Source organism: Phalacrocorax carbo, chromosome 2, assembly GCF_963921805.1.
Source record: "Phalacrocorax carbo chromosome 2, bPhaCar2.1, whole genome shotgun sequence".
Taxonomy (NCBI): domain Eukaryota; kingdom Metazoa; phylum Chordata; class Aves; order Suliformes; family Phalacrocoracidae; genus Phalacrocorax; species Phalacrocorax carbo.
In genome coordinates this window covers 55170440-55188115 of record NC_087514.1, presented here as the reverse complement: position 1 = coordinate 55188115, position 17676 = coordinate 55170440, and the positions used below count along the sequence as shown (strand labels likewise).

General features: G+C 46.4%; 1 protein-coding gene across 1 annotated transcript in view; it reads left to right on the top strand.

Moving 5' to 3' along the window:
• The first annotated feature begins 4624 nt into the window (after window positions 1-4624).
• The window catches only part of EPB41L3 (erythrocyte membrane protein band 4.1 like 3), a 144097-nt gene continuing 131045 nt past the window's right edge, over window positions 4625-17676 (top strand). The window contains exon 1 of the mRNA XM_064442958.1: window positions 4625-4812. The gene's annotated coding sequence lies outside the window, so the exon portion shown is untranslated. The remainder of the gene's footprint in view (window positions 4813-17676) is intronic.

The window sequence follows — 17676 nt, the reverse complement described above, 5'->3', positions numbered from 1 at the left end:
GGGTGGCAGCACAACCCTCTGGAGTATCAGCCACTCCTCCCAGGTCCGTGTCACCTTCAAACTTGCTGGGATGCACTCTCTCCCATCATCCAGATCATTAATGGTGATGTTACACAGTATTGGCCCCAACATTGAGCCCTTGGGTACACCTCTAGTGACTTGCCCCCAAATGGACCTTGTGCTATTGATCACAACCCTCCGGACCTGGTCATCCAGACAGTTTTCAATCGGCTTCACTTGCAGCTTAGCTAACCCATACATCATCAGCTTATTTATGAGGATCTTATAGGAAACAATGCCAAATGCCTCACTAAAGTCAAGGCAAACAACATTCACTGCTCTCCCCTCATCCACCAAGCTAGTCACCTCATTCTAGAAGGCTGTCAGTCAACTTAAAATGTCAAATAATGTATTTCTGACTGTTCTTTTTAGGGGTCCAAGCTATGGAGGCTGCAAAAGCAGCATTTGGTATTACGAGATCCTAATTCACAATAATTCATTTAAAGTCTTTGCTGTATGATTTGGTAGATATGCACTACAAATTGTTATTATTGTGAAATTCATTGAAATTGTCCACTAAACAAGGAGACAATCAATAAATAAGGAAAGCTCAGGTGCCATAGCAATGGCACTGTCATTTGCAATTTTCTTAACAAAAAATGACATTTTCTTATCAACAGTGAAAAATTGCTCGCGTAACATGGGGAAAGAATGATACTAAAGTAAATTCCTTTCACTGAATGAAAATATGGTGTAGGATGAATTTAAAATATGAGATGGCATGATGTGGACATGTAATTACAGTCATAGCTAGCTATACATGACCAGTTAGATCATTGGGTCAAGTCCCCTGTCAATGCTAAATTGAATTTTGCATGCATTTCGTATTGTTTTAGGCAGCCTGGGTGCTTTCAGTAAATGTGATAAACATATTTTTAAATGCAAATAATTCTGCAGTGTCTCAGAAGTCTGGAGAGAGAGAGAGAGAGAAGTATCATATCAAGCTATTCAGTGTTGATACTTCAAGTTAGTCTCCTTTCAGCTTTACAAGAAAAAGCTGTCAAGCTTTAAAGGAGGTCTCACTGCACAAAGAAATCAATGATAAAGTGCACATTGATTTCAATGAATCTGTTTCAGTCTGGCAACCATATATTTGCTGGGGCAGGGACGCTGCCTCTTTCTGTCTTTTTGTCTTTTAAACACCCCGTGTGCTGATGATAGTATAAAAATAAAGCTGTGGATAGCTCTAATCTCAGATAATAGTGGCCTGCAATTCGAAAGTAATCCTCAGGGACTGGCAAATTATAACAAACACTACCCTCGTCCCTCTAACAAACCCCATCGATTTAAAATGACCAGGTATGGGCAAAGATGCTTCTGTAGTGTATAGTTTACTGGAAATGGAGCATTTAAACGAGGGCTTTTGGATTTTGCTGTAAGCAGGTAAGTTGTCAGGCTAGAAAACTTTTCAAGAACAGATCTGCACTGCACAGGAGTGAGGACCCATGCCACAGTGAAAGGTCTGTGGGGTGCGCCTGGGGCCAGAGGGTGCCAGGAGCCGGTGCTGCCAGCGGTGTGCTGGCGATGGTGGGGCTGCAGAGACCATTCAGAAAGGCCTTTCCACAGACAAAGGGCTGTCTGCATAGCACATTGCTGAAGTATTTATCGCCCCTTTTATGTGAACCCAAATTTAATTGTAAATCTGAGCCTCTGGCCACATCCTCAGAGAATGGAGCTCGAGAAGGGCTGGACTCCTCCTTTGGAGTTTGAAGAGCAGTGACCGCCAGGCACTCCTCTCCCACCACTCGGTCTCCCAGCAGTGCGTTAATAAGCAGTGGCAGATGAAGCATTATTAATTAGGTTCATTTAAAGTAAAAACCCACCACTGCCACACAAAAAATATGCAGGGCCCATAAAAGTTTGGATATATGAGGCCAGCGCACACTAGGAAGTACTGATAAGTGTGGAAATAATGATGCTCTCTGGTGTAAATGGCTCTTTAGAGTGATGCTGTAAATACTACCTGTCGTTCATCACCCTCTGCTCGCCAGCTCTGCACTTTCCCGAGCTGGCCCCCTGGGCCTTCCACGTTCACATCGCGGTGAAAGACGAATGTCCTCTCTGTCACAAGGTTTCAACTTTATATCACATATTACCACAAGTTGTCATGCCAGGTTACTGTAAATCAGATTAACAGTCTTCTAATGCAGCCTCTGCGAGGGATCTTTAGCAGGGGAATTTCAGAACGGGGCGCTTAGGACAGTGATTTTAGTAAGGAGAGACTCCTCTACAATGTTCTAAAAGCATTAACCACAATATAAGCAAAAAAAACGCCTCGGAGCTGTTACAGCCTATTCAGTAAATATGTAAAGAACGTATGTAAGCCAACTCCTGAAATGCGGCTTTGGAAATATGAGCAGAAAGTACCGGAGGAGGGTCAGTGTGATTTATTTCTGTTTTACCTGCCCCAGAACACTCTCATTTCCTGATGAACACAATGACTTGGCACAAGTTGAAGCCCGACAAGTCAGATTTCTCTCAGCAGACATCCTGATCACTCTGATGGATATTTTCGGAACTCGCCATTAGTTCCTTTAATTAATGCCTCCCCGACAGGGACTGGCGTGGCCTTTTCCCACATCAGCAGAACAAAATATGCTTCAGCCATTTTGCTCAGTAAAGTGGGGCTAGGTGATTGCCTCCGAGTTGCCTGAAGCCAGTTCTCCTAAAGCCCCAGGTACCTGCTGCCATCCATGGCAGAGTTCCCCTGGGAGCCTTCCCACCCCTAGCACTCATTTTATAGCGTTGTTTCTACACGCTTGGTTTCTCTCCAGAGCCCCCTTCGACCTTAGCAGAGGTAAGAAACCCCTTTCACGATGGGATGCACCATGCCAGCCCTGCTCCAGCTGGGAAGCCCGGCCTCACCAGCCCCAGCCGGAGCTTGTCCCTGCTGTGACAACACCGGCTCTCGGCTGGGTCCCAGCTGCCTCACCTCATCCTGTGCATCCTGCTGTAGACCTGGGACTTAGTTTCTATGAATGCTTTGCCAAATGGCAGAAAAATCAAGTCAGGCTATTTAACTAAATTTTGCCTCTGGCTCTTTGAGCCCATCACATTTTGCATATCAATTTGCAAAGTTGTAAAAGTCAATAACTGTAGATAGCTCCCTGGTTAAAAAAAAAAAAAAAAACAACAACAAAAAAAACGCAGACGACCAGGAAATTTGCCTGCCACACAACTCCCTTCGATAGCAGGATGTTCTCGCTGAGCCAATCTAAGCATAACTTATCGCAGAAAATTATCTCGCACGCTGAACAAAAATTTCCTCATTGGAACTTCAACCTTTGCCACTGGCGGCTGGCACCCTGTGCCCCCCTCGCAAGGGGAGCTCCCCCACGGGTATCCTTTGAACTCTTAAGACTACGTGTGGTGGATTTCAGCAATAATGTGCGCCGCGGGCAAACTTCAGGCAGAGGTGCCAGCAGGCGCAGCTGGCCGAGCGCCAAGGGATGCCGCAGCCCTTCCTACGGCAGCCTTGCGCCGCGGCGTTTAGGAGGGAGCCCGCCTGCCCCTGCCGCTCGGCCGAGGGAAGGGAGAAGGCCTTCCCCGACGCCGGGCAGAGGGATTTGCTGGGCGTTAAGTGCCGGCGCTGTGTGGCCGGCAGGTTTTCTAAATGTGGCGATTCTGGCTGCCTCCCACGGGGGATAAATCAGCCTCGTCATGACTTCCAGACCTCATCAGGGTCAGGTATAATCTTGGTGTTAATGACTTAGGCATGACACCCAAAGCGGCTGGCCTGCGAACGCTCTTCCCTTTGTCTCATAAGACGTCTCACAACCACTTTGCCCAAGACGAGTCAGCCCTGAGCAGTTCTGGTTCTTCCTTGGTGTGATTTTCTCCAGGAAATTTCTCACTTCCACATGGGTACCCCCATCACCTCCAAATCTGGCTGAGGGTTTCCCATCCTGGCGTGGTTGTGTTCCCATAGCCGTGACCTCCTTTCTCCGGAGGTTCAGAGTGGTCGCTTCCAAATCCAGGAGGGGGATTCCTGTTCTCTGGAGATCACAGACTGTCTTTGCACACTGCCACCAGTGCAGCTGTATTCTCGTTACTGTCCCACACCTCCTAATCTCCGTCGCTGTCTCTGTCTGAAGTGCACATGTGCACGGGCTACCTGTAACTTAAAAAAAAAGAAACAGGAAACTGCTATGGACCGTTGAGGGAAGGAGACCGAAAAGATGGGGAGCTCGCGTTTTCAGGCAGGCAGCGGGGCTTGGGAATTCCTGGGGCTGCTCACCCGGTCCTGTAGCTGTTGGAAAGAAGTTTACGGTTTCCCTGGGTTCGCGCCTAACGGCACGAAATGATGGCACAAAGTAACGTCACAGAGCCGCTTTTATTATTTCCTTTTTTTTTTTTTTTTTTTAATTTCCAGCAGAAAAGAAAAAAAGAAAAGTGACCGTGGGGCTGCGGTGGGGGGGGGCCGATGCCCCGCACCAGCCAGCCCCGCGGCCCCGCCGCCCACCGCGCCCGGGGCGGCCCCGCGGGCACCGGCGGGAGGGGGGCGGGCGGAGGCGGGGCGGCGGCGGCGGCGGCGCCAATGGGGAGTGGGGGAGGGCGGGCCGAGCCGCGCGGGGCCGAGCCGAGCCGAGCCGTGCCGGCTGCCGGAGTCTGCCGGGCGCTGCAGGTGGGAGCCCGGCTCCGCGGCGGCGCGTAACTTCGGCGGGCCGGGACTGTCCGCGCCAGCCTTCCCCGCGGAGAGCGGGAGGAGGCGCCTCCCGCGGCGGCGGAAAGCACCTCCCGGGGCAGGCTCAGGTGAGGAGCCGCCGTTCCCGGCTCCCCTCGCTTCCCCGGGCCGCCCTTCCCACCGCCCGCCCGGGCTGGGCTGGGCTCGGCGCACCGCGGCCCGCCGAGCTGTCCTTGGCTTGAGGTCAGCGGGGAGGGCCGGGGGGCGTGTGCGCTGCCCCCGCCGCCCCCGCGGAGCGCCGCGCCGCTCCGCGCCCACCCGGGCAGGGGCTCTGCGGCGCGGGGTCGCCTCTTCTCCTTTCCCCCCCTCCGCGTTGTTGCTTTTGCTTGTTTGGGGTGTCCCGTCTTCTGCTCCCCCTCCCCCCCCCCCCCCCCCGGGTCGTTTCGGGGTGCCCTCGGGCAGGGCTCGGCCCCCCCCTTCCGGCGGTGCGGGCGGGCTGCGCGGCGCGGCGCGGTGCGGCGCGGTGCGGTGCGGGCAGTGCCGCAGGCGGGCAGGGCTCTTGCAGGAGCCTGTCCCTCAGCCGCCCTTCCCGCATCTCTCTCCCCACTCCGCGGAGCGCAGCATCTCCCGCGGAAGGTCCGCGCGGGGGGGAGGTGGGGGGTGGGGGCGGCGGCCGCAGCGCAAAGTTACGGGCTTTGCGGGGGCGGCAGCGGGGGGGGGGGGGGGGACGGACAACGAACGCGGCGGGGACGGACACACGGACACCCGCGCTGGGCTGCGCCGGCTGGAGCGCGGCTTGGGGAGTATCGCCGGCGCAGCCCAGCCCGTGCCGATGGGACGCTGAAACCCGTTTTTTGGGGTGGTTTAGTGTGGGCTTGGGGCCAATCCTGGTGTAGCCGCAAGGTTTTGCGGTCGGTCGGCAGGGTCAGTGCGTCTGTAGCGTTAAAAATGTTTAGTAGTGGATATTTAGGAGATGTTGGGTGCCCCATCTCTCCCTCCGCCGCCCTTTTCTCTACCTTTTCGGATGTTCAAAAAAAAAAAAACCAATCCCCAAACTACTCAGCCGGCGACATCTACATTTCTGTAGTAACAGCGTTTCGTTAGAAAAGCGATGCTAGCAGGAAAATTAAAAGTAGTAGCATTGGAGCCCCGGGAGGGCTGGCAGGTAGCACTTAGGGGGCCAGGGCTGTTGGGGAGCCTGTGGGGTTGCGGGGGGCTGGGAGCGCAGGGTGCAATGCAGAACTGGAAGCACCGAAACTCTGCATTTTGTGCACAGTTCAGCGCTGGGTGGCCATTTTTCTAATTTTTCCTGACAGGCTGTTGGACCCCCAAAATGCTCGTTCGGGACTTGAAAAAAAAAACACCCCCACCACCCCTTTGCTAGGGCTGTTTCAGTGCCAAGTGCTTGCATTTTTGCATCCTAAATAGGTGATCCTTCATCAAGCTTTAAACCTCATTAAGATGGAGCTAACCATTTGTGAGAAGGATTTATTCCCCCCCCCCCCCCCCCCCCCCAGTCTCTGTGGAGTTCATATGCTTGTTCTGTTCTTTCTAGGGAAGGATTTAGTCCTTGGCATAATATCTGAAATAGGTGTATTGCCAGATGCTTGCCTTCTTTCAGAGTTTGGGATAGGCTCAGGCAGTATTGAAAGCTTACGAAGGGGATACTGTTATATGGTTTCCTCCATTTTTGGGCTATATTAGAAGCAGTCTAAAAATACTGGATCATCATTCCTCAAACTGTCACTTCAAGACTTTCAAAGAAACATTCTTAGATGTGCTTTGGGAATTTTTTTTTTCTTTTTATTTCTTTTTAACCTTGGGACTTGTTGGTTCTGGTACCTAATAGGGAGCTACTCTGGTATCCTTGATTTTGTAACTTGCAGGTATCACTATCACAGTTTTTAACACCAGATTCTCATTATTATGAAGGGTTTGATATTTTAACAGAACTTCCTGAAGAGGCACCCCCTAATGTTCCTAAAGCCCCCCTCCTTCTTTGCTAAGTGCCATAAACATGTGCAGTTAATGTAAATTTGTCAGAAAATGGCCTTTTCTTTGGCTTTTTTTTTTTTAATTGGGAGATAGCAGGAAAACAGATGATCAGTATCTCAGTGCTACTCTTATCCTTCCTGCAGCAGCATTTATCTCCGCTTATGAAGTTTCTTTCAGAGGTAAATGTTATAGAAGTCCCTTGCTCAAATATTGGTTGCACATTACTGCTCAGAACTAGCTTAGGAAGGCACTTTACTATCTCATGCAACCTTATCTGCCGTTCCACAACTTCATAACAAACCCATTGGAACATGAAATGACCTTGGAAAGGCATCTTTCAATCTGACACAAGGCATGCTCTTACAGGGAACAGCACTGCTCCATGCAGAGCTGATGTTTTCAGATTGATGTTTCTAAACTGATTTTTTTTTTTTTAAGAGAGGAGGGAGATGGGTGGAATATTGAATTTGAAAGGAAAATATTTTTTTAAAAACAAACCCACTCAGCTGAAGTTGAAGCACCACTCAGCTGAAGAAGAGGTATATTAAGAATGTACATATGATAGTGACACTTAAGTCATGGGTGAAAACAAGTCTTCAGTTTTGATCCAAGGAAAACAGCATTTCCTCTGCCAGTTCTGATTTGCTCATTCATGAGATCTTCAAAAGCGCAAATTATTAGTGGGACTAATTGAAAGCTAGTTGGGTGTGTCAAATGGAGAAAAGAAGTGATGAAGTCTGAAGGAAGCTTTACATTTAACTGTGTTGTTCTTGACATCATAATGTGATGCTTCTACGTCAAAAAAATTCCGGAACATTTTCAGCCCCGAAAATGCAGCTCCTCTGGAAAGGCTGCAAGAGCACTTGAGAATTGGCAACAGTAGAAGGGAAGTCTTGCTGCTGTCGAGGGAATTAGTGGAGTTGGTGCCCGGCCAGTAAGCTTCACAGGGTTCTGGCCCAGATGCAAGACTGGGCGTTTCAGGTCTTGCAGAAGGGTGGTGGACACTTTCCTGCCCGTGGTGGTTTTACCTTTTAGGAACATGGTGCCTCCTGTAGAGCAGTGCCTGCTCACAGCTCCCCACAGTGCTCCAGCCGCAGGAGCTTGTGGTACGAGTGCCACCTGCTGGTAAGCACTCCTCATATAAATTACATACAGTTTTTATATATATATATGTATTTGTGTGTATACATACGTAAACTATGTTTATTTACATATGAGTGTATGGCTTCTTTATAGAGATGTTCTTGGGTGAACCTGCGAAACCTTGCTAAGACCTGAAGTTTCTCACCTGCTGAGGACTTACCACAGCTTGTGTTTTGTGAAACTGAAATAGCACTGGGATTTTATATTGTGAGAATAGAGGAGAGATACTGCTGATTTTAAATGCTGTCTTTGCTTTACTGAAGGCAACTGGGAATTTTCGGTTGTATAGCTCATTGCTTGTGGTGTGATAAGCTTTCACAGTTGCCTCAACAGTCAGATATCAAGCTGTGGAGGTAGGGCTGTAGACCTGAAACGGAGACCCAACAAACCAAACTCAACTTTGTTATGTATCACTTGGCTATTAAATCTACATAGCACTGCTGATTTCATAATTTCTCATGTCAACTATCTTATTTCCATAAAGTTTTATGAGCATCCCATTTTGACACAAAATAGCACTTTTGATTTAGATTGGCTGAAGATGTATAGAATATGCAGGATATTGCTGGATGGTGTCTTCCATTTTAAAGAATGGGTTTTTTCACATGCATGCTTTAATAACGTTTGCAAAGGAGAGTAAAATAGAACCGTTTGGTTCTGTCCTAGGAGTTCCACTGGCAGGTGAAATCATAAATCCAAACCTGACATCACCCCCAGCAATGGCTTTCCAAATTTTATTAGTTTCCATCTCTCCAACCCACTGGAGCATTGGCTGGGATGCTGTTTAAATACCAGTCTGATTCAGCTGGATCCAGAGTGAAATCAGTGGCAGCATCAAGGCTTGTAGTTGTTCTGTATTGTACCGACATTATTGGGGAAAGATGCATAGCCCTGGTTTTGGAATTTTTGTTGGACAGCTAACCTCATTAAGGCTTTATTGTTTGTTTATTTTTGCGGTGCACTGGTGCCAGATGAATCTTTTAGCCTGCCTGTGGATTAGGAATGGATCCAAGCTGAACCATAAAAGTTTTGAGGAAACTTGCAAAAGCTTTCAGCTGGAAAACGTATATTGATGTACTTCTGTGATAAATGGATAAAATGCTTCACATGGGTTTGAAAGCGTGTTCTTCCACTTGAGACCTGTATGCTGGAGAACGCCTAACAGTCGGGAGTGAGCTGATAGAGCAAAAAGCAAGTAGCATAATTGCACAGTTCATCTTAAAGTGTGATTTTTAGCAAAAAAATAAACCCAAACCAACACCTGGCATATCAAGAGGGATTACAAGATAGGCTTTTGAGGAGGGGGAACCCACAGTAATAACATATAACTAAAGTTCGCAGTCCCCTAAAACATTCACAGTTAGTTTGATGCTTGAAAAATTGTGATTTCAGTGTCTGGTGAAGAAGCAATTGACCCTAAAATTGCTGCCTGAAGCTGAACCAACATTTTCAGTTTCGTAGCCAGTGTCGTGCAAAAATAGCAGGTGAAGAGGAGCTGGGGGAACGCAAAATGTCTCTGTGGTCTTGCTCTAATGTATCTCTCCTCACCCTGACCCAAGCAACTGGCATGTACTGTAAGCAGTGGATGCCACTGCAGTGGTTAAGGCAATTTACATCTCATCCACTTATCCATCTCATCATGGCATATCATAACTTTTTTTTCCTTTCCCCACAAACCTTCAGAGCTGCTAATGGAAAGCTGCCTGCTGTAACATGACAAACTTAACAACCACCTTTTTTTCTCAGAAGTGCGCGTGCAGTATTGTCAATGGGGATGCTGCACCACTATCCCTCTCTCCCACCCCTCCTCATCCTAAATAAACTCGTTTGGCAGCTCGCTGGCTTAAATTCTGCTGTTTAGAGTTAACCGTACCCTTTTGTTTCTTTTCTGCACACCATATTTCCCAGTGTTCCCCCCTACTCAATATCTGCTTTCCTGTGACCTCTTGACCTGTCATCTCCTGATGAGTCCATTAATGTTCATTTTGCTCCACGCCACCATCAGAATCTCGCTTCCTTTAATTTGAAGTCCTGTGTTTAGTCAGGTCACTCAGTGGCTATTACATTCATGAGGAACATCTTGGAATCATGTCTGCTCCAATAAAAATGTCCTCTCAGTAATCTCAACTTCCCTTGAAGAGGGAAAAGGCAGGTAATATCTAGAGGGCAATCTGTAGCTGCAGTCGCACTTAACAGTAATGGTGCGTGGTCACATCTCTGGGGATGGGCTGTGGTTCGCAAGACTGACGAGAGAAATCAGAAATGAAGGCAAATCCTCTGCAATCTCTTTTCCCTTTCATCTCCAATATCCTTCACATGAAGGCGTTGGAAAGCCTCCTTCTGTAAAAACACTCCTACAAAAACAGCAACAAAAGTTGCTCGCTAGTGAAGCGGTAAATACATGAGCAATTGTCATCCTTCTTCTGCAGTCTTTCGTGCTGTCTTATTAATGGGCTGCGGAGGCAGAGGAGGACATAACTCATCAACCGTTATCCATAGGGGGGGCTGCAGATTAGTTGGCTGTGCCAATTTTGTTTTCCTTTTTGACACGAACACATAAATTTACCTTCATATGGCATGGCTTCTACAGGGATCAAAAAGAAACCATACCAGGGGCTGCACGGGCAGCTCATTGCCTTAAGATCTCCGGAGGTCAAAATGCTGCTCTGGCCCCAGGACTCTTCACTGGAACCTGGCAGATCATCTTTGAGCTGTGAGGATACGTGTGTTCCTGAGAATAGTTGGTTTGAAGAATTTGGTTGTCCAAACATATGAAATGGGAAGATTTCCCAATCTGTTGTGAAAGACTTTGCAAATGACCTTTGGCTTCTTGGGATCTCATCAGCTTTGGTGCTGCTTGCTTGATGAGCAATCTGATGATGATGATACAGCTGCTGGGAGAAGATGGCAGCTTTTCCTTCGCTGCTGCCACCTCCTCTCCACTGCAGGCTTTAGCGGTCTCATTATCTGGTGCCTCTGCACTCGGGACCTTGTGCTCTTCCTTAACTTGCAAGTGCAATTGGTTTCTCTAGTCAAAAGAAGAGCGCACCTTTCACTGCTGTTACATATGTACGTGCAATTTGTTCAGGTTAACCCATAGCAATTGGCCTTTTGTACCAATGTCTTCAAAGCATTCCCTTTCCAAAGGAATGATAATAAAAAACCCCAAGCAAACAAGAAAGAAAAAAACCCAAACGCTAAATTGGTCAAATGTTTTGGAGCAGTTGCCAAAAGAAATTAAGGCTGAGTCTGGGAAAGCTATAAAATTTGTTCTTTGGCTTTTTATTAGGAGGAGACAAGTGACACTTACTGGGTTTGGTCACCTGGACATTGTTATATCCAAATCTTGAAAATCTGTTGTTTCAGCTTGGGTGTTCTTGACAGTTTGCAGATGTGTAACAGTGTAGATACTTAGCTGTGGGGTAGGCTGCAAGCCCCCTTAATTGCAAAGAGTAAATTATCAATCCCCTGTCCTTGACCGAGGTTTCTGAAAGTGATCGGTTGCTGTGGCCTGCGATGTTTTTTATTTTCTTTCTCACCAGATGTTACATCTCATTATCCATGACTTAGAAATGTCTGCAGTATGAGAAAATAATACACCTTTTCTGTATGTGATATTGCCCACCTGTTACTGCCTGGGGAGGGAAGGAGGAGAGGGTTACAGTAAAAAATTTGATTTCTTTATTTTTTTTCCCCCTTTACAAAGTCTTCCTTATGAGGCCAGCCTTGACGGACCGTTATGAAACTGTAATTGTTAGTCTTTTATCAATATGACATTGCTATTGAGTTTTTCTTTCTTTTTAGAGTAAGCTTGGGGGGTGGGTATTCAGCCCATTTAATGAGTTATTTGAAACTATTATGTAATGCAGACTTTACAGAAAACAGTAGTGTTGTGCTGTTCATGGAATCTCAAGTGGTTTTTTTTCTTCTTTTCCCCTTCATTTTCCTGTTGATCGCTATGACCGTGCTGCAAACATGGACTTCAAACTGGACAAACGGCTGCCTCCTGGAATATGGGCGATTTTGGTGAGTCTGCAAAATGAGTTTCACTTACTTATGTTTGCTTGAGAGAAGGATGATGAGTGTTGTTTACTGGAAGTTGGGCTTGATGAAAGCTAAGTCTGCTTTTGGGGTGTTGGTTTTGTACGTGCAACAGGCAAAACTTACTGAACCTCAAATTTTTTTTTATAAAGCAATTTCTTTCTTATTCTGTGTTATTGTTGGCAAAGGTGAAGGAATTCACATGCAGAGGATTAATCTGGAATAGTGTTATTCTATGGGATTGAGTGTTATTGCTTTTTGTAATAATTTTTAAATGACTTCTGTTAGACACACTGTGAAGCAACTGCTTAGAACACCTTAATTTTTCTTTTCTGGCTTGTTCAGTTGTTTCTGCAAATAGTTCAGACAGAAAAATGATTAATTCATTGGATGGCTTTTCAGAAAAGTGCTGTGCAGTTTCCTTACTGTTCCTAATACCGGTGTTGCCTGTGGTGTGAACTCTAAGAGATGATGTGTTCATGATATGTTTGCATTAAATATTGTACCAGAATTCTCCATGAAAAGGATTTCCATTCCAAGTTGTCTCTGGTGAGACCTAATTTTTTAATTAAAAAAAAAAAAAAGGCGCAGGCTCCCTCAGGGTCATACTCTTTGCTCACGTGCAGACAGTTGACCTGCAGAAAAGCAGTCTAGGGGTACCTGCTGTTGCTCCCTGAGGATGAGGCTCTGCCGCTTTGTACTTTCAATTAAAGGTGACTAGACAGCTTCAGGGAAAACATTTGCTGCAAACATACCAGCCCAGATTGCTCCAGAGGCATGGTTGGAGGTGGCAGTATTCACCTAGTGCTGTCTGTAGGAGTAAAGCTGCCTCTGAGCACTGACTGGAGGTGGTTGGCAGCTTAGCAGCCTTGGGATTTATCTCTGAGCTATTTAGACCTAGCAGGAGTGACTCGTAACTGCTAATAGGCTCAATTAAGAGAAACAACTTGCCTCACCTCTCACCTGTGCGGCGACCGCCTCACTTATGCACAGCCTTAAGTTTTGAGGGAGAAAGCAAATAAGCTTTGGGTATGGCACTGGCTGCCCCACCCGTCCCAGGGAGATGCGAGTGTCCCCGGTGTGGTGGTGGCCCTGTCCTGGGTGAGGCGTGGGAGTGAGTGTGGGGCTGAGTGCTGGCTGCTCTCAACAGATTTCAGCTGTGTTTAGCTGGTGCATGCCCCTTTGGGGGGGGGGTCGGCATTGCCTCTCCCTCTCCTTCCTTTGCAGTTGTGCAGTCTGTGGCACCTCTGTCTGACGCAAAGAGCCTGAGACTGAAAGGTGGGTCTTAAGTTTAAGAGTTTCTTCTCAGGCACAGCTTTGGAGAAATCTGAGATAAAACCTCATATTTTACTTTTGAGCATTTCCAAAGTATTGCTGCTTAATCCTTTCTATTGATCCATAGCTTATGCCGGAAAGCCCTTGTCTCAAGGCAATATTCAGAGTCCTGGAGGATAATGGCACTAATCACATTTCATATGACCTTTCAGGCAGGATGAACATATGTTGCACTGCTGCATTTTTCTCCTCTCTTAGTTCCGGTTATATATCTTTTACTCCTTGGCAGTGTGGCTTAGGAGTGCAGTTAAGAAGCCTTCTGCATGACCGGTACACGGTAATTTTGTAACTGAGTAGCAGTAAGGTCTGTAAGTGGACTGCTGCTTCGGATTGCTGTGCTTTGATGTGCTAAGAAGCCTTGATCAGCCTGAGAGGGTAATAACTCCTGTGCCCAGGAACAGAAGTAATGCATACTTACTGTGATGTACGTACTACCCAAAACTCTTTGAGTATGAAAACTAGCAGAGTGCGTTCTTCATGGCTTTGCTTCAGGATGTGGATTGCTTTTAGCCTATTTTGTAAAGTACGTGTATAATTGGCTCTTGTGTTGCACCTATATAAAGAGATGCTGCTTTGATATCTGGAAGCACAGTAATATGAGCACTGAAGTGCTGCCGTTACCACCGCACATCAGGGGAGGTTTGATGTGATCGCATGTACGAGCGTTTCCACCCGAGTTTTATTCTTAGATTTATTTTTCACTTTAGCTCTGATTTGGTTATATTTGAATTTTTGGCAAATGTAGTTAGCAAAGTTAAAATCTGAAACAGTAATCTAAATCAAAGAGCAAAGTGTACTTTGCATAAACAGATAAATATCAGAACTAAAAGTATAAGCAAAGATTCCCTTTCACTAAAAGAGTAGAATTGGTTTCACCCCAGGCTTTTCCCAGGGGTGCATGGTGGAAGGCCAAGAGACAGTGGGCACCAGTTGAAACGAGAGAGGCTCACAGTGGTTACAGGGAGAAGCTTTTCCACCCTGAGGATGGCCAGCCAGGCAGGGGCACCAGTTGCTCAGGGAGGCTGTGCGGTCTCCATCCTTGGGGGTTTTCAAGACCCAGTTGGACAAAGCCCTGAGCAACCTGGTTGGATCTCACAGCTGGTCCTGCTTGGAGCAGGAGCGTGGACCAGAGGCCTCCTGAGATCCCTCCTGGCCTGAATTATCCTGTGATCCATTAAAAAACACTTGAATATAGAGGGGCCTTTACACTTGGAAGAAGAACAAAGTAGCAGGGGCATGGAGGGCATTGTGATATTGATAAGCCTGGCAGTGACTTCTGCAGGAGGGCGGCTTTTCTAACAGGAGGAGGAGGAGGAGGAGGAGGAATGCAGCAGCATCTGGCTGGGCTCGTTCTGGAGCGCTGCTGTCTGGGGTTCTGAATGATTGTTGCTTTTGGTTTTAAGTTGTGCAAAGCAATTAAAACCTGCCGCTTGCTGCTTCTGAAGAAACACTGTGCTATTTGTTTCACACCAACAGGAGCTGTATCGCTAGTTCCCAAAATTTTGGAAATAATCGGTTGACTTATGTTGGTATCAGTTAACAAAGCTCACCTCCTCGGAGCAGACTTCAGGAGAAAGATTCTTCATGTAGCAGGCTTCCAGTCTTTGGGGGATTTTTTTTGTTTGGGTTTTTTTTTTTGTGGTGGTTGTTTTGTTTTTATGTCTATTCCTGGTCCTTTCAAAACGATGTGGGAGTGCGAACAGGAGGCGGATTAAAACCTATGGTTGATTGGACTGAGCGGGAGTCAGCTGCCCAACACCAGGTAGGAGCTGAGGGGTGGTGATACAAAGCCAAACAGAGCTCCTGCAGAGGTGGGGGAAAAGAGAAATGCTCGAGATACTGACGCAGCCTGTAAAGAGGATGAAATAGGTGAGCCTGTAAAGAGGAGTGTGCATGGGTCAGAGATGACCACGGTGGCTTTGGAGGAACAAAGGACAGCTAATGGTTTAGACAATCCCCTGAGTAATCCTTTGCGTTTTTAGGAAGATGGCCTGCAACGTTGGAGCTAGTCCCGCAAACACCTGAAAACAAGTATAAAATGTACAAAATGCGCTATTAGTAGGCATATGGCTTATGAACACACCAGTGAATGAATTTTGGTATTTAACCTGGTCTCAGTTTTTTGTTGTATTTCTGGTTTTGTTGGCTTGATTTTCATCCCTTCTGAAAGGGAGTTAGTTTAATTTACAGATTGACGTTCCTTCTTCGTGTTTGGAAGCAATATAGGTGAATATGGAAAGCAACAGTTAGTAACTCCAAGTGGGATTTCAAAGGCTTTCACTTATTTTTGCACCTTTTTTTAACCACTATCCTGTCTGCTTCCACCCACATAGCAAGTGAACTGTCATTCTTGCCTGTGGTGCCCCAGCTGTGATGCGGTGCGGTCAGTGGGTGAGGTCTCCGTGAGGCCACAGTGTCTTCTCCCTTCTATATGCAGAGGCTGAAAGCCATCAGGATTATTGCCATGAGAAACTAAAAGCTTTAGATTTTAACCTTAACTTTAGCTTTACTGTAACCACGCTGCTCCATGTGCATGCACAGTGACTATCGTCAGAGTAACGTTGATATAACTATGGCGGCTTTATGTCCACTTTCCTCCAGCCTTGAATACTACACTGGGTAATTTGACTTTTATTTTAATTTCTTTTATACATATGCAAAGCCTTTGTATTTCTTCTTTTCTGTTTTTTTTTTTTTACCGTAGCTGTTCATTTTCAGTTGTTGCATGGATAATAGTGCTGATGAACAAGTATTGAGTCTGACACATAAAAGCATAGCCGTAAAGAAAATGAAGCAGAGAAAATTACAGTGGCAAAGGTTCCTAAATTACAGTTGTACAGGAAGATTGTGATAAGGAAGTAGTTAAACATTACTATTTAGTCAAACCTGCAACTGTGGCTGGTACTTCGATTGTCTCCTCCTTTTGCTGACACTGAATTTGCGCAGTTGGTGAGGTACTCTTCCTGCTAATAAAGTCTCTCTTTTATTGAACCAAAAGCCTGTTGAAGTGAATGGGCGTGTTCTCCCAGATGGTTTTAGGTCAAGTGCCAAACAAATGGTAATTATTTTCAGAATTGCTTTTAAAAGAAATGTTAGGTGCTTGCTATATCCACTGTTTAGGGGGGAAAAAAAACCCAAACAAAAAAAACCCTCGTAAACAAAACCAAGATGCAAATCAGCCTGCTCGTCTAAGAGTGGATACGTGTTCCATTCAGGTATATTGGAACACATATGTAAGGTAATAGGACTGAAACAGGATATTCATAAACAAAAGTATTAATGTTTGAGCTGACTGTAGGCTTGCCGCAGCCAGAAAGCCTGTTGCTCTTATGGCAGCAGCGTGTTTGCTCACAAGCCCTGGGTCTGACAAACAGCCCGGGCAGGTGTGAGCATCGTCCTGTGCATGCTCTTCGGTGGAGAGCAGTGGTCGCTCACAGCGTGATGGTGAGTGCAAGCCACGATGTCCTAGCAGCAGATCTTGCATTTGAAGACTGTTGCTTGGTGTCAAAGCATCACAGCAGTAATCTGTGAGACCCTGAAGACCAGCTTTCATCCACCAGGATGTGGGACCAAGAAAATGTGCTATGTAGGTCTTTCAGGGAAATAAGGAGAGGGTAGGGCCGTTTAGGGAAACCTTGCACCTTTCTTCATAGGCACTCTGTTCTTCCTTCTGGATATTGCCGTTAGGATCCAAGTTGGAGGTTAGTAATAGCTTCCTTTGTCTCCTCCCAGGCAATTCAGAAAATGTCCTAAGGCAAGCTGGGTTCCTGTGGTTAATTTTGTTTGAGCAGGATGGATCGCTGTTTGTGAGCAAAAGGTATTCTGTGGCAAAGCTAACTACCTTCATGCTTATCTTAACCTTGATGAAGCTATTACCATAGGTTGGTTAGGCAAAGAGTTAGGTGAAGGCAGTGGTCTGGACTGAGCAAAGGTTAAAACAATCAGCGATAGCTCAGCTGTCAGCAGAATTGCATTGCTGAGAGTTGCATCTGAGGCTTTGCACAACTTTATTGTCTGCTTGGCTTTTAGCTGTTCCTGCGAGCACGTCCTTCAGCAAGCTAAGGAAAGGCCAAGGGTTGTCTGCCTGCAATTTCTGCCTGCCCTTTGCATTGTGAAGCCAGTCCAGAGTGTGGCCAAAATACTGCAGAAGTGGCAGTTGTTTGTGGTAGAGCTTGAGATAAATTGATTTATCCAGTAACTGTGAGGCTGCTCAAGCTGGACCTTGGCAACTTGGCTCTCTTTCTTGTTCTGTCTCACCAGAATAGTTGTACTGAGGTTTGGTGGTGTTGCATCCTATTTTTAACACCAAAGCTCACTTATCTCTAGTTAAACATGTGGTATGTTTCATTTGAGAGGGACGGCGTTTTATCAAACATCACAAATAGCTTACTTGTTAGAACTAATTCAAACCAACTGAAAAAGGATTCTTCCTGTTTAATATAAACATATGTGTGCAAGATTTAGTCAGAATCAGTAGA